At 40.4% G+C, this 13,897-nt stretch overlaps 1 long non-coding RNA gene across 1 annotated transcript in view; it reads right to left on the bottom strand.

The window, feature by feature from the left end:
* The window catches only part of LOC117795181, a 202,217-nt gene that overhangs the window by 91,523 nt on the left and 96,797 nt on the right, over window positions 1-13,897 (bottom strand). The window lies entirely within an intron of this gene.

Below are 13,897 nucleotides of genomic sequence, written 5' to 3'. Positions count from 1 at the left end.
AAATTGGTGGGATTAGGTCAGTGGCATGCCAAGGGCAGTGGGAGTAGTCTGTTTCTGATGCAAAGAGTAAGATAATGCATGATTAATAGAGAATTTAAAAGCAATATAATAAAACTGACTTCAATCACTCTGCTTTACTTATTACCACAAGGCAGTAATTCCAAACAATGTCAATGATACAATACACCTTCTGGATGGGGCAGACCATGCCCTCTCCCCCGCCCCCCACTCAGGTAGGCTACTGAATTTGTTCACATTCCTACAAAACAGAGGGTGCGCCTGATAACAACAGAATCTATCTCATAGGGCTATTGTGAAGAAATAAGTCAATATTGTAAGGATGTCATTTCTCCTCAAATCGATCTAGAGACTGTAATCTCGATCAAAATCCCAGCTAGTTTTTGTTTGGGTGGAAATTTATAAGGTAATTCTAAAATATGCATGGAAAATCAAAGAGTCAAGATTATCACAAAGAAGAACAAAGATGATTTTCACTACTGGATATCGGGAGTTATTATAAAGCCAGAGTAATTAAGGGAGCATGCTTTGATACAAGAAAGATAAATAGACCGGTGAAATAGCAGTGAGAACTCTGAAACAAATCCACACATGTAAAGACACTTGATTTATAACAAAGGTGCCACTGAAGAGCAACGGAGAAACAATGGCTTTTTCACTAAATGGTGCTTGGTCAATTGGCCAGCCATTATGGGAAAATCTGAATCTTTCTCTCTACCTCATACTATACACAAAAATCAATNAATAGACCGGTGAAATAGCAGTGAGAACTCTGAAACAAATCCACACATGTAAAGACACTTGATTTATAACAAAGGTGCCACTGAAGAGCAACGGAGAAACAATGGCTTTTTCACTAAATGGTGCTTGGTCAATTGGCCAGCCATACGGGAAAATCTGAATCTTTCTCTCTACCTCATACTATACACAAAAATCAATTCCAGTGGACTGTAGATCTAAATGTGAAAGGAAAAAAATGATAAGCCTTCTATAAGACAATACAGGAGAATATCTTGAGCTTGAGGTAGGCAAAGATGTCTTAAACAAGATACAAAGGAACTTGGGTAGGTGAAGCCTCACTGTGCAGGTGGTTCAGAATAAGAAAACCCATAAATCAAACTCCTTGTCTAAGTTTTCTCCCTTAAAGTTTCACAGCCTTAGAACCTTTTAAAAATCTCAGAATGTTCAGGCTGAAGCATTCCAAAGGAGGGGGGAATTTCCCATCATGCTCTTCATGGGAAGCATCTACATCTAGGCTACTTAATAGAGGCAGTAACTCTAAGGTCATATATAGTGATTGTCGACTGTGTGCCAGGCACTGTGCAAAATGCTTTGCAATCATTTTCTTATTTACCTATATTGCAGCCAGTGGTTGATGCCTGCAAGTCTGTCACCATGGAAACCACAACACAAGAAAATATACCTCCTAATCTCTCTCCACTACCTCAGCCTTTAANAAGTTTTCTCCCTTAAAGTTTCACAGCCTTAGAACCTTTTAAAAATCTCAGAATGTTCAGGCTGAAGCATTCCAAAGGAGGGGGGAATTTCCCATCATGCTCTTCATGGGAAGCATCTACATCTAGGCTACTTAATAGAGGCAGTAACTCTAAGGTCATATATAGTGATTGTCGACTGTGTGCCAGGCACTGTGCAAAATGCTTTGCAATCATTTTCTTATTTACCTATATTGCAGCCAGTGGTTGATGCCTGCAAGTCTGTCACCATGGAAACCACAACACAAGAAAATATACCTCCTAATCTCTCTCCACTACCTCAGCCTTTAATATCTAAATTCTTTAATTTACAAAATCAAGACACAAAAAATTAATCAAGAAATGTTTAAGCGAATGTTTCCTACTGTATTTTGTTCAATTTACAGTAAACCTGAATAACAATCTGATGACTTCAACTTTACAAAATATATTCCCAAGCCTTTCCTTACAGAATCTTTATGAAATAGCTATGGCTGGCATNAAATAGCTATGGTTGGCATTGTAATCCCCATTTGCCAAATGGGTAAACTGAGGCACACAAAAAGCTCCTATCAGGGGCTGGAATCCAGGCTAAACATTGTAAACCACATCCAGCATGAGTGGAAGAGTTGGCTAGTTGGTTTTGCAGAGGCATGCTTAAGTGAAGAATGAAATTACTATATTTGGGATTTCCTCCTTAGAAGTAAGTAAGTGCAAAGGATGGGGCAGGAGTGTGCTGAGGCTTCCTTTCAGTTAGCCTAGCTGAGAACCTGCTCACCTCATTCCTAAACCTGGTCCTCCTATCTCTAGTCCTCCCCAGTTCCACACAGCTCATGGCAACTCTTTCAGATTTATCTATCTACCACAGAGCTCTGATATGTCACTTCCTTGCCCTGAAACCATCAACAGCTCTTTACTTTTTAAAACATATAGTGTTTGTAATCAAACTCCACCAAAAATAAATCTCGGCTCACATTTTGACACCAGCACTTACTAATTCAATGTTTTTGGCCTCCTTACTTAACTTGTCTGAGTCTCAGTTTCCTTGTCTATAAAATGGGTTAACACTAGGGATAACGCTAGGGTTGATGGGGGGGTGTAAAAAGCGATATTTTAAGTAGAATGACTGAGCATTGATATGCTGGTTTTAAAAGAGAAAGGAACATTTGATTCAGTTAACAATAAAAGCTTTCTTTTTTTTTTTTTCTTTCTTTCTTGTTTTAGTTTCTAGACCTTGCTGTGCACCAAGTTCTATGTTCACACTTTTCATGCAGGCCATTATCAAATCTGCACAACTACCCCCCGAGGTTAGAATTACTATTTTCTGCATTTTTATATACACAAGGAAACAAACTCAGAGGTGTCACCCAGCTGGTAAATGCTTGAATTTAGTTTTAAACTCATATCTCACTGAGTTTCAAACTCATACCCTTCCCTGCTATACTTGGACCACCAACATCAAAGTCACCTGGGGGCAGGAATTGCAGAATGCGGGTCTCCGTGCCCCAGTCCAAACTGCAAGACTTCCAACAGAATCCATTCTCATCTTTCTTCTTAGTGGCTGAGAATATGGCTGCATAGCTAGAGACTCTATTTCCCTGTCCTTTTTGTAATTAGATGCAATTGTGTAACAAGTTCTGGCCAGTGCAATGTGAGCAGAAGTAACAAGTGCCAGCCCCAAGTCAAGGGGAGTAAGAAATAGACGCATTTTCTCCAGCCGCTCCCACTGATTGGAACCTGGACATGGTAGGAACTCAATCTTGACTGAGCAGGTGATGCAAGTTTACAGAAGTCAGAGGTGCTTCGTGATGGGAGAAACCTGAGTCTCTTCAACTACCCTAATCTTAGCCACTTCAGACAATCAGTCATTTATTGGGCACATGAAGCTACAATTTGGGCAGGGATTGATAGGGATGGCACCACTGGACTAAAGGATTCACTTCTGTTTATGACTCATGCCTGTGGTGGGAAAGTTGATTCCAGCTCTCAGCTGAAAGCCTAGCTGGGGCTGACTACCAGGAACCCTAGCTCTTCTCCACAAGTGCTGCTTCCCAGGCTTCTGGGCTCCCACACAGCATGGTAGTTGGGTTCCAAGAGTAAAAAGTGGAAGCCTATAGTCTCTAAGGGGCTGTGCCCCGAAACTAGCACAGTGTCACTTCCACAACATTCTGTTGGTCAAAACAGTCACTGAGACTGTGCAGATTCAAGAGGAGGGGTCATCAACCTCATTTGCTGCCACATCTCCTGAAATAGGTATATGCACCAATAAGAAACATTCACCTTGGATTGTAATGTGTGTGGGAGAAGTAAGTTCTGTGTTCTCTAAGCCTTGCTATTATTTGGCCTCTTGCTACAATACCTTAGACTTTTGCCATGACAGATACTCCCAGTGAATCAGAATGCAGGCTGGGGGTCAAGAATCTACAAAAAAGCAACTTGATGGCTTCATGCATGCCAGAATTTAAGAGTCACTCTGCTAAGCAACATGGCTACTCCATTCAGTGTCTGACCTCCCAAAGACTCTGAGAGAGATAGGCTCCTTTATTTGATTGTTATTGGATTCACATTTTAGAACAGACAATCTCTTCACAGGGTTGGTTTGAAGACCCACGACCTCACTAAATCCCACTTGGAGATACTCAGAGGGGCCTTGAGAGTTCCCCTAGTGAAATCCTCCCTGGTACAGGGGCCCTAATACTCTAGGGTTACAGGATGCTCACATCAATGGCAAAAATTCTAGAAGTTGACGCAAAAGGAAGTGTTTTCTGAATGTCTTTCCTAAGATGCAACTCCAATAGGCAAATAAAAGGACTGAACTATTTTAGAGGCAGGGGAAAATCAGAAACTGGAAGTCTAACAGTGTTGCTTAGCTGAGTGGATCTTGAATACCACAGACATGACATTAATTAATGGTAAATCACTTTGTGGGTTACATACATTTTACATAACAGGGAGCAGGTTCCCATACCAACAAGTTAAAACTCTCTTAAGCAAGAAAGTTGCAGAAAAGAGCAGCAGTATTTAGAGCAATTAGTGAAGACATCCAACCAACAAATGACAGTTTTTAGACAAACATCTGGCTATTCAAGGCCCTTAGCACCTGGGGGAGGGAATATCTTACAAAATCAGGTCTCTGATTCAACCACTTTCTCCTCTTCTTAGTTCAGTTCTGTTTGAATATTAAGCTTCCTTATGGTTAATATTGGGTCCCCGCAGACTTAATTTGGCAATCTTGCTCAAAAGAGATGATAATACTAGCCCCACGAGGTTGTTACAAAGATTAAATAGGATAATGGAGATATTCATGCAATGAATACTCACAACGCAGATCCGCAGAACATGCAGTACAATGTTCTCAGCGACACTGCTGCATGGTAAACGGAAGGCCCTCTCATTCCTTCTCATTTTGAGGAAACAGCTTCTAAATCAGGAATGGCAGCGGTTAGGAGCTAAATGTTTGTCACCCCAAAATTCATATGCTTTGAAATCCTAACCCCCAATGTAATGGTATTAGGAGGTGAGGCCTTTGGGAGGTGATTAGCTCCTGAGGGTGGAGCCCCCAAGAAGAGGATTACTGCCCTTATAAAAGGGACCCCAAAGAGTTCCCTCAGCCCTTCCCCCACGTGACAACATGGGGAGAAGTCAACCATCTATGAACCAAGAAGCTGGACTCACCAGACACCAAATTTGCCAGCACCTTGATCTTGGACTTCCCAGCCTCCAGGACCATGACAAATAAATGTTGTTTCATCTTAACCGTCTATGGTATTTTTGTTATGGCAGCTGGAACAGACTAAGACAGCAGCACACTGATGTTTGGTTTGCTGTATGTAATAACTTTTTTTTTTAAGTTTTAAGTTAGATTCCAACATAAAAATCAGAAGGTTTTACATGAAAATTCAGATTTCTGGTTTCTTCTAAAAGAGCAGAAGAAGCTCTAGAAACACAGACCACAGCTCTAGAAACATGGCCCCTACAGGTACAAGTTTGAGAACTAGGACCTAATACTGTTCTCTCTCAAGTTTTGTCTCCTAGACCTACTTTCCCGGGCTTTAATTTGTCTTCNTTTGTCTTTTGGTCTGGGAGAGTGATCAGGGAGTTTGTTGAAAGCTCTGATGTCACCATGAATTTTGGAGAAAGCTGCCTTTGATTCTTGGCCAGGTGCTCAATGCACGCAATGACAAAAGATGTGCTAACAGGAAGTGTTTCTGGAAAAGACAATGTATCTTCATTGCGGCTTCCTTAGCCACTTACCACCCAGCCAGAAAACTGCTTTCAAAGTCATCGTGTTTTATTTACCTAACGATTTGGAGGAGCCCTGCTATGCTCAGGGCACCATGTTTTGTTTTGTTTTGTTTTTTTAAGATTTTATTTATTTATTTGACAGAGAGGGAGGCAGCCAGTGAGAGAGGGAACACAAGCAGGGGGAGTGGGAGAGGAAGAAGCAGGCTCCCAGTGGAGCAAGGAGCCTGACTTGGGGCTCGATCTCAGGACCCCGGGATCACGCCCTGAACCAAAGGCAGACGCTTAACGACTGAGCCACTGAGGCGTCCCTCAGGGCACCATGTTTTGTCCTACAGAACATGAAAAATTGGCAAGAAAGAGACCTCATCTGGCTAACCTCTGCTTACTGTTTAAGTCTTAGTGTTAAATTAAGTCTCTTCCTCCACAAAGCCCTCCCTGATTGCTCTGACTAGATTAGACTTCCAGGTATACACTCCTAACTTTTCCTTGGTCATGTTCCATGAACTTGGTCAATGTCTTTATCTATCCCCCTCCTCTGAGTTCCTTATGATGTCCTTTTATTTGTTGCATCCCCAGTTCTTAACACAGTACATGATATCCGGTGAGCCCTTCACAATATGCTGAAAGAAAGAATGAATGATTTCACAAAAAAATGAATGAATGAATGACAGAAGATTTGATGTTTATGCAATTAATTGCAATAGAAGTGAAGAGTGGGGCAAATGTTTTCAATGGCCAACTGGTCATTTGTTAAACATTTTAAATATGACCACTGAATACAGAAGACTTAAATGNTATGACCACTGAATACAAAAGACTTAAATGTCCAGTGTATTAATAGCTACAATTAATTAATAGCAATAAAGATTATGAGCAGATAATTAAAGTATTTTGCATTAAAGGGGCAGTTCTCTCCCTGCAAGAAATTCAGGTATAAAGTTCCTTATATAAATTAATTTCCTGGAACACAATAGGTCCTCAATCCATGTTACAATAGTTATTATGAGAGCTCAGATTTACAATATTACACCTGCTATCTTCACTGCTATACTCTCGGCACAGAATCTGGTACACAGGGTTTAATAAATACTAGGTAAATAAATTATTTAATTAATGATGAATTAACAATATTACTTCAAAGAAAAAGTTAGTCTGATCTCCTAAGCATTGTCTGGATCAGCCATAAAGGCCCTGAGAGTATTCTGGCATACTTAGGGTCAGTGATAGGAAGGTCAGTTTTCAGCCTGGGGGGAGGTGGAGGGCACTCCAGGGTCCCAAAGGCCATGCTACTTATCTAGTCTTTTTCAGGGTCATGTCCAAGGCAATTGCCACAAAGGGCACCTTATCTCTGGCAGCACAGGAGGCTGAGGGACCCAGATAAGCCCTGTAGGTTAGTGGGACAGGTCCAGATGGGGCTCCTGATTAGAGTGAACATTCTGAGGTTTGCAGGGCCTGGGGCCTGGCCCAGGGTATTTCAGACTTCTCCATAGAAGAGTCTCTCTGGATTTCACATAAAGCTGTGGAGCGCAGAGGCTGGGAGGTGGGAGGGAGAAAGAAGAAGAAAAGGACTGTAGATGGAGAGCAAGTAATGGAAGTATATACACACACACGGAGGCTCGGATGCACACAGAGGTGCACAGTGGGCAGGACCAGAAAAACAAAAGACCCACAATCAGAGCAAGAGCCAGGACAGAAAACAATCAGAGGCAGAAACGCACAGAGACACACACAGCAACAGATCCAAGAAAAGGGAGAGATGAAAGAGAGGCACAAGGAGGCAGAGTCTCGGAGACATTCATCCAAAGAGACGACACAAAATAGAGACGAGAGAAAGAGAGAGAGAGAGTGTCTCTGAGACACAGACGGACTAAAGAAGAACAAACACAGAAAGCCAGAGATGCAGAGAAACACAGAAGATTGAAACCAAAGAAATCACAGAGACACCAAACAAGAGGTACACAAAGTGGAAAGAGAAGGAAGGGGAAGGAAGCAGAGGACTGGAATGAGCAGGTAACCCTATGGGTCAGTCTGTCTGGAACAGCTCTTTGCACTTGCCAGAGATTCTGACTCTGTAGCCCCAGGGAGGGCCTGGGCACCATAAGTTTTAATAACTTCCCAGGTGACTCTCAGGCAGAGCCTGGCTTGAGAACCACTGCTTCAAACAAGGGCTTTGGTTGATAGAAGAACTATAGCAGGGTTACTTGGGCTACTGCTAAAAATCCTTATCTGTTGGGCCCTTCCAGAGCTACGAATCAGACCTATGAGTGTGGGGCCCCAAAACTGTATTTTTACATGCTTCTCTGGGGATTCTGGGGCACACTTCAGTTTAAGAATATTGTCTTAATCTGGGGACTTTAGGGAAGCCACACACACACACACACCCCTCAGAATACGCTTGGTAATGGTGTCCCTAGGTGCTGGGACTAGTTTCTACAAAACGTCCCTTGCCCAATCTGTCCTTATTTGTGGAAATACAAGATTCAAGGTCAGAAAACCAGGTCACATCTCTGTCTCCCACATGCTGAGTGGCTCTAGACATGTCACTTAACTTCTCTAAGCTTCTCATTACTCATAAATATAGTGAGGTTAATAATCTCAGCTCTACCTAGCCAATGGGCCCTTTTGGTAACCAAATGAGATATAAAATCTAAAAGTCCTTTGCGATCTGGGAAGCACTACAGTGCTATAATTATTATCATTATTAACAGCATCACCATTATTAGTGGTGTGGTATCTTTTTCCAACATCAACAACCAATTCTCCAATTCTCTGACACCACCTGGTGTCATTCAACTCCGACACTACCCAGAGTTAACGCAGATCCCACAAGTAAGGACTCATCCCACAAAACTGCACCCACTTTAGACACCAGCCACAAATGCTACCCACACTTATGTCCAGCCAGCTACAAATTTAAGGGCTCCCATGACTCTCTCTTTGGGTTTGATAATTTCCTAGAATGGCTCACAGAACTCAGGAGAGTCCTATACTTATGACCACAGTCTATTATAAAGATACAAATAAACATCCAGATGAAGAGGTACTTAGGGCAAGGTTCAGAAGGAGCACAGGAGCCTCTGTGTTCATGGGGTGGGGATGTCCCAACTTCCCAGCATGTAGATGTGTTCACCAACTTGGAAACTCTCCAAATCTTGTTCAAGAGCATTTGTAACCTACTCTCCAGCCCTCCTCCCCTTCCCAGAGAGAGGGGAAGCTGAAAAGTGACCAGTTCCATCCTGAGGCTATCTAGGAGCTCCCCGCTGAGTCACCTCATCATCATAAACTCAAGTGTCCAGAAAGGGGAAGAAAGTTATGAATAACAAAAGGCACTCCTATCAGGTGTTTTAGAAATCCCAAGGGTTTTAGAAGCTCTGTACCAGGACCCAGTGACAAAGACCAAATATATATTTTATTATACCATGACATTTAACAGTTACTGAGTGCCTGCAGTCTTCTAAGTGCCTGATAGACACTTCACATGCTTTATTTCATTGATTCCTCATAACTACTTTATGGCATGACATATTTTCTTCTTATTATTATGCCATTTTACAAATGAACAAACTGAGACTTATAGAGATGTAGTATTTTGCCCAGGGTAAAAAAATATGCAAATGACAGAGCCAGGTCCCTTATCATCTTAGATCTGAAAGGAATCTCAAAGACAAGTCTATATAACAATCTCTCTCTATAACGAGAACCACTAAAAGTTCAGAGAGATTAGATGCCTGACCAAGGTCATAGAAAAAGTCACTGCTATACCCTATTGCAAACTACTTTGAACAAATTACAGTCATGACTGACAACATGCTTGTGTATGTAGAAAATCCTAATGAATTCACACACACACACACACACACACACACACACACACACACACAAATCTACTAGAATAAGTGAATTTAGCAAAGTCATGAAATGCAAGTCAATATGTAATTTAAATAAGCTTCATTTCTTTTTTTTTAAGGTCTTATTTATTTATTTGACAGAGAGTGAGAGAGAATAAGCAGGGGGAGCATCAGGCAGAGGAACAAGGAGAAGCAGGCTCCTCACTGAGCAAGGAGTCCAAAACAGGGCTGTATCCTAGGAACCTGGGATCAAGACCTGAGCCAAAGGTAGATGCTCAACCAACTGAGCCACCCAGGTCCCCCATAAGTTTCATTTCTACTAGCAGCATTAAAAAAAAAGTTAGAAAAACAGTAGAACTTACAAAAGCATCAGCAAAGATACAATAATAAGAAATAAATTTAATGAAAAGGTACAAGATTTGTATACTGAAAACCGAAGAATACTAAAAGAAATTAAAGACCTGAATGAATGGAATGATATACCATGTTCATGAATCAGAAGACTCAATGTTGTGAAGATGCCCATTCTCCCCCAAACTGAATGCAATTCCAATCAAAATCTCAGACTGAAAAAGTTAATGAACTAAATCTAAAATTTCAGGAAAAAGCAAAAGACCTATGTATAGTTTGCTTAGGGCTGCCATAAAAAACATCACAATGAGTGGCTTAAACAATAAAATTTATTGTCTCACAGTTCTAGAAGTTAGAAGTCCAAGACTGAGATGTTGCTAGGACTGGTTCCTCATGAGAGCTGCGAGAGAAAATCTGTTCCACATGTCTGCACTAGCTTCTGACAGTTTGCTAGCAATCCTTGATGTTCCTTGGTTTGTAAAAACATCACCCTGATCTCTGCATTTATATTCACATGTTCTCCCCATGTGTATGTCTGTGTCCAAATTTCCACTTTTTAAAAGGATGCCAGTCATAGTGGTTTAGGACCCAACCTACACAATTCATTTTAACTTGAAAACCTCTATAAAGACCCTATCTCCACATAAAGTCACATTCTGAGGTACTGCAGGTTAGTACTTCAACATATGAATTTTGAGAGGACACAAGACAACCTAGGAAAGCCAAGACAATCTTAAAGAACTTATATTACCTGGTTACTGTAAAATAACAGAAATCAAGATAGTGGGCTAGAGTGATATAAAAAGAGGTATATGTATCACTGGGATGGAATAAAGATTCTAGAAATAGATGCACATGTTATACTCAATTGGTTCTCTACAAAAACACCAAAGCACTTCTATGGAAAAAGGAGTCTTTTTGACAAATGGTGCTAGAATAACTAGATACTCATACAAAAAAAATAAATCTCAATCCCTATATTATACATACCAAAAATTAATTCAAGATGACTCATAGATCTAAACATAAGAGTTAAAACTATAAAGCTTCTAGAAGGAAACATGGGAGAACATGTTGTAATAAGTAAACTTTCTTAGGACACAGAAAGCACTAACCATAAAATTTTTTAAAATTCATAAATTGGATGCCATAAAAATTTAAAACTTCTGTTCATTCAAAAGACACCATTAAGGAAATTAATAGGAAAGCCATAAACTGGAAGAAAATAGTCATAATACATGTATCTGATAAAGTACTTGTTTCCAGATTATGAAAGAAACTCCTACAACTCCATAATAAAAAGAAAAATAGTCTAATAAAAATGTCCAGAAATCTTGAAAAGACCCTCCACAAAGGAAGGTACACAAATAACCAATTAGTACATGAAACTGTATCCAATGCTACTAGTCATCAGGGAAATGCAAATTAAAACCAGATTGAAAAAAAACACTGTATGTCCATCAAAATGGTTTCTAAAAATCTAACCCAAATAAAATGTTGGCTAAGATGTAAAACAACCAAAAGTTTCAAACGTTCCAAATGGAGATATAAAAATATACAACCATTTTGAAGAAACAGCTAGCAGTGCTTTATAAAATTAAACATCTATCCTATAACCCAAGGAAATTAATTTTAAGCAATTTACCAAAAAAAAGTGAAAATGTATGTTCACACGAAGACTTGCACATGTTTCATTTATAAAAACCAAAAATTGGAAACAGCCCAGGTGTCTCTTAGTGGTGAACAGGTAAATAAACTGTGTACATCCATACAATGAAACACCGTACAGTAGTAAGAAGGGACAAAGTTCTGCTTCATTCAACCAAATGATGACTGTCGTTGACATAACAATGACCAAGAGAAGACAGACACAATAGAATACATACAGTACAATTCTGTTTTCTATGAAGTTCAAAAACATGTAAAATAAATCTGTAGTGATGGAAGTCCAAAGAAGTGATCACTTCTGATTTGAGTGTTGACTGGGAAAGAGGCATGAAGGGGCCTCCGGGATGTTGTGAATCTTCTATATCTTCACTGGAGAGCGATTATATGTTTAAGACTCGTACATTCTAATTATGTTATCCCTCAATTAAAAAAATATATAGGGGCGCCTGGGTGGCACAGTGGTTAAGCGTCTGCCTTCGGCTCAGGGCGTGATCCCAGCGTTGTGGGATCGAGCCCCACATCAGGCTCCTCCGCTATGAGCCTGCTTCTTCCTCTCCCACTCCCCCTGCTTGTGTTCCCTCTCTCACTGGCTGTCTCTATCTCTGTCGAATAAATAAAAATAAAATCTTTAAAAAAATAAATAAAAAATAAAAAAATATATAAAGATCATGGCAACTCTATCTCACATTAAAAAAAATAAACTACCAGTACTTTAGCAACATATAAAATAAATACCAAAATACTGGGATGGTTTGTTGATCGTGATTCCAACCATTATCCATGAAGTGGACCATCCTGCAGGTAGCTGAGAACTGACAATAGTAACACTTGTGACTTTGTCAGGAAAGTGCCCTGGGCCCAAACCAGCTCACAAGGTAACAGTGGTTTCCCAAATGAGAAGAACCCATCACCCTCATTAAAGGAAGTGGGACATCACTGGAGCCCACCTGTGAGAGGATTCGATATATATGCAAATGTGTCAATAGGAAATGAATGCAAAGCCATGGCAGTGAGTGCTCTCCATAAAGATGGCAGAGCAGTAAAAATGAAACTACCTTTAGGGTGCATGGGGTGCCTGGGTGGCACAGCGGTTAAGTGTCTGCCTTTGGCTCAGGGCGTGATCCCGGCGTTATGGGATCGAGCCCCACATCAGGCTCTTCCGCTATGAACCTGCTTCTTCCTCTCCCACTCCCCCTGCTTGTGTTCCCTCTCTCGCTGGCTGTCTCTATCTCTGTCAAATGAATGAATAAATAAAATCTTTAAAAAAAAATTAAAAGGGTGAAAGTGCCATTAAACATTAGGGTGATTACTGGCCTTAGAAGGGCCTGCATTTGGGTTTACTGGTGCAAGATGAGGCTGGACTGGCCTGGTGCCTGTCTTCTTAGGAGGAAGGTGATCAGTCAGGTAGCAGGCAGATGATACTTTAAGGTGTTGTCTCAGATTTCATTTAAGGAGGAAAGCAACAATCAGTTGTATTTGTTGATGCCTGCACTAACTAATTTCTCATCACTGAGCACTCATTATACACCTGGTATACACTTTAGACAACTTATCAAAACAGTTTTGGGGTCAGATTGCTTGGACTCAAATACTGGCCCTATAGCTTATTAGTATGTAACCGTGGTCAAATGACTTCAAACCTCTATGTCTCAATTTTCTCAGTGTAAATGAGGCATAATAGGGTTAAGCATAATAAATGATATATATAATAGGGTTACAGTGAGGATTACATTATGAATGAATACATGTAAAGAATGCTTAGAAAAGCACCTGCTACATATAAATGACAACTGTTTTTGTTAATGACTCTGTTTTCATGGACTGCAGATGCACAAGCACACAGATACACATACACATGCATATATACAAAAGAAATGCCAAGGGAGTTGCCAACACAAAAACCATATGAAAAAATTTTTAATATTCATTAGTTGAGTACATAGTACATGCCAACCCCCATGCTAGGAATGACTGCAGTGGTGAACAGTATATGCCGTTGAGGAGAAGAGTCTAGTGAAGAAGTCACAGATGAGACAAGCAATATAAGACATACAATACGGCAGACAGTTGTAATAATAACACAACGAGAAGAATGATAAAGAAGAGGAGGGTGGGAGAGAAAAGGACATATTAAACAGACTTGGAAAATGATGAGAGTTTTCTAGTTGTCTGGGGAAGGAGAGAATTTTAGGCAGAATGAAGCAAGGTTTAAGGTTAACCTAGAGGATTCCAATTCTAGCATGACAGTGTGAGCAGCTCTGTGGACCCATTCCCCGAAAGATTTGTGAAAAAAAA

Source organism: Ailuropoda melanoleuca, chromosome 12, assembly GCF_002007445.2.
Source record: "Ailuropoda melanoleuca isolate Jingjing chromosome 12, ASM200744v2, whole genome shotgun sequence".
NCBI lineage: Eukaryota > Metazoa > Chordata > Mammalia > Carnivora > Ursidae > Ailuropoda > Ailuropoda melanoleuca.
Note: the sequence above shows the minus strand (reverse complement) of the source record. Positions and strands in the feature narration are given on the sequence as shown.